Source organism: Triturus cristatus, chromosome 2_1 (assembly GCF_964204655.1).
Source record: "Triturus cristatus chromosome 2_1, aTriCri1.1, whole genome shotgun sequence".
In the NCBI taxonomy this organism is placed as follows: domain Eukaryota; kingdom Metazoa; phylum Chordata; class Amphibia; order Caudata; family Salamandridae; genus Triturus; species Triturus cristatus.
The window spans coordinates 3,128,433-3,132,017 of NC_140581.1; positions in this window are offsets into that span (position 1 = coordinate 3,128,433).

A 3,585-nucleotide genomic window follows, 5' to 3' on the forward strand; every position below is an offset into this window, starting at 1 on the left:
GACACAGTAAAGTTTAAAGAATTTATTCATAAACCTCGAGTCCTGTTATACAGTACTTTGGCTAACATAAGCAGACAAATGGTTAAGATCATTACCATTAGCATTGTTACAATACCATAGAAAATGAAAGGAGCGATCATATTAATAATGACAGTGGAAAACAACCACCCTCCTTTCTCTAGCAACTAATAATATATTATTAGACTATTAGAAGGTCTCATAGGCTTGCATAGGGGACCCCATACCGTATAGATCAGCTCAAGTGTATCACATCACAGGATCAGCTCAGTGTTCTTTGCAACAGCTCTTCTATCGAATGCCTTAACAATATGCTGCGCTGTGATATTAAAGCCCACGACATTCTGGTATTTGCGGCTGCGTGCATGTTGTGACTAAACAGTGGTACGATCACCCTGAACATAATCAGCCGGCACCGTCTAGTGTCCTAGAACAGTTCTTTACTCGATGTACAGACCAAGGGCACTAGCAACTGTTAAGGATGTATAAATAACATTCACTTGATACGAGTCTGCATTTCTCAAATGAATAACATGTAACAACAGTGTCGGGTGCAAAGGCAGCAAAAGCAACAAGATGTTTTTCCAACAGCTAACGTGATTGAGCTAACTTAGCACTGTAAATAGGGAGTGGCCTAAAACCACGTGACAGTATCTTCATTACCCTGGACGCGGAGGCCCGGTATAAACAGAACTTGCTTCCCCCCCTCCAGCGCCTGAAGGATGATGTCGCGCGTTGGAGGCGCTTGCCGCTCTCGCCGCTCGGCCGGGCGGCATTGTTTAAGATGATGTCGCTGCCACGTTTCCTGTACGCCTTACAGAACACAATGGACGTTGTCCCGGCGCGCTACTTTCGCGAGGTGGAGAGTTTACAGCGCCGCCTGTTCTGGGAGGGTAGACCGCGTATCGCCCTGGCAAGCTGACGCTCCCGTGGCACGACGGGGGGGTTGCCCTCCCAGACATCAAGCGATATTACTGGGCCTCCCAGCTGGCTGCGATAAATCACGGCCTTTACGGGCCCGCTCTAAACCCGGCCTTTGAGATGGATAAAATGTTACTGCCGGGCGGCGACTATAATCGGGCGCTTTATTCTAGCTCGCTCGACGCACGTCTCACGGGCCCCACGCGGGTCATGGTGCGCGTGTGGCACGCGGCTAACTTGGCGATGGGGTGGAAGGATCGTTTGACCCGGGCGACGCCACTATACGCATCTGAGCGGCTGGGCTCCCTGTGGACCTCGAAGGGCTTTGAGAAGTGGGACATGATAGGCATCAGCAGGGTGGGCGATCTCTGGACGAGGGGGGGATTCAAAACGTTCGATGTGCTGCAGACGGAATTCCAGTTGCAGGACAGGGAGTACTTTCGATATATGCAGATGCGTTGTGCTCCGTATTCCCGGACGTTGCCTCCATCCCGGAGTACTCCCCTCTGGAAGATAGAGTGCTAGATGGGCATGTACCGGACGGCACGATTTCATTAATTTACAAAAAACTCATCAATGATCGCTCGGGACTGCTGACTGGCCTTCGTGAGGCGTGGGGGGCTGATGGATTGGAGCTGGATGACGAGGACTGGGTGTCTGCGGTGGCCTCCCCGAAAGAGGTGGCCATACCGGCTCGCCTTCGCTTCGTCCAGCTCAAGATACTCCATAGGGTCTATGTTACGGGGCCGAGTCTGATGCGTATGGGCTATGCTGTGGACGGGTTGTGTAAGCGTGGGTGTGGTTCTTTGGGGACCTTTCTCCATATATTGTGGGAATGCCCGGAGGTGGCGCGATTCTGGCGTGGTGTGCACGAGGTTTTGCAGGCAGTTACGCATGTGCCGCTGCTGCCCGAGGCGAGGAGATGTCTCCTGAATGTGTGGGAGCCAACCGACTACTCAGTGCCGCAGACGTGGTGGGTGACTCTGGGATATATGGTGGCCAAGCGTGATATTGCGCAATTGTGGGGTTCCCAGAGGTCACCGACTGTCTCGGCGTGGAAGGACAACATGGATTGGTGTATGTTTCGGGAAAAGGTGGTGTATGTTGCGAGAGGTAAGCCTGGGAAATGGGTGAAAGTGTGGGGCCCCTGGAACGCCTACCGTGGGGGAATCTGTACCCCGCCGCTGATGCCTGATCCGTCACCGGCCCCGTCTCCTTAGCCTGCTTGTCTTCCTGGTTCTGGGCATTGAGTTCCCTTTGTCTCCGTCCCGACCTATCCCCCCCCTTGATATTCCTGTGGATCGGTAGGGTCCCCCCCAGGGGAGCACATGCTATTGTTTCCGATTGTGGGTTGCCTTGTGGACTTGTTTCTTCGTTATTTATATTAAAATGAAACCGTTGTATGGGGTCCGGATGGTGTGGCTGCCAACGCTTCTTTCAACTCCTGTGATCTCTCTTCTGCCGCGGCGTGTGTTCTACTGTTTGTATTATATGCTCTTTCTGTTTGCTAGCGGCCGGCCTGAAGGTTGTAGGCCCATCTTTGTATATCTTTTGGATTCTGTAATAAACGGTTTCAAAAAAAATAAATAAAAAAAAATAATCTCACAGAAAACATTACTTGCTACAGTCAATGGTCCCATATTAAAATGGTGGTACATTTATCCATGATGGAAAGGTAATTGTGGGTAGTGATGTGCCCATAATTAAGTGTCATATATCGCATGCATGTTTACAACAGGATGTGACAGAACATCGGATCAAGCGTAACATGCGTTAGTACAGCTGATCCAAAGTAATGAATCAAGGGTAACATATGTAGGTAAAACTAATCCAGAGCAACATACGTATCAAAAAACATCATATCAGGGTCTTTAGACAGATAGCAATCCAACTTGTCTAAAGGATTCTTCCTGTTCATTTAGCCCGTTCTCAACGGTATTCAAGACATGCGTCCATCTACATTCTTTGAGGTTTAGAGACATGGCAACTGAGCCCCCCCTTGGGTGTGGTTGTATTTTTTCTATTACCCACCATCTGAGGCATCTGGTTGGTGACCCATTTCATTTCATTGCAATGCTCAACTAGTGGGGCGCCCTGTACTCTACATCTGATTCTGCTCATATGTTGCAGCACCCTCGTTTTCACTTTCTGTGTGGTTTGGCCCACATATAGTTTGTCACAGGGGCATTGAATTATGTAGATGACATTGGTACTATTGCAATTCGTGTAAATCGGGAGTTTGTACGTCCTGGTCTGGTGTGTGAAGGAATTTCCTTCTATGGTTTGGGCGCATGCTTTACAACTTCCACATCTGTGATGTCCGATTATGGGTGGGAGGTTGAGCTGGCCTCTGATATCCAGTGGCTTTGGTGGTTCAAGGAAAGGCTTCACAACCGAATCTTTGATATTCTTTCCTCTCTTAAAGGCAAAGATAGGTGCATCTTTGGTACCCAATTCGCTTGCGACCAAGTTCCAGTACCTTTTGACTATTTTCTTGATTTCGTTGCTTCTTGGATTGAAGGTGGTCACACAGACAATACTCTTCTTTTTACTTGCAGCAGAGATTCACGGGGGCAGTACCATGCCCGCTTTTTGGCCCTTTTGAGAAGTCCCAATGGGTAGCCTCTTTCCTTCAGGCGATCAATT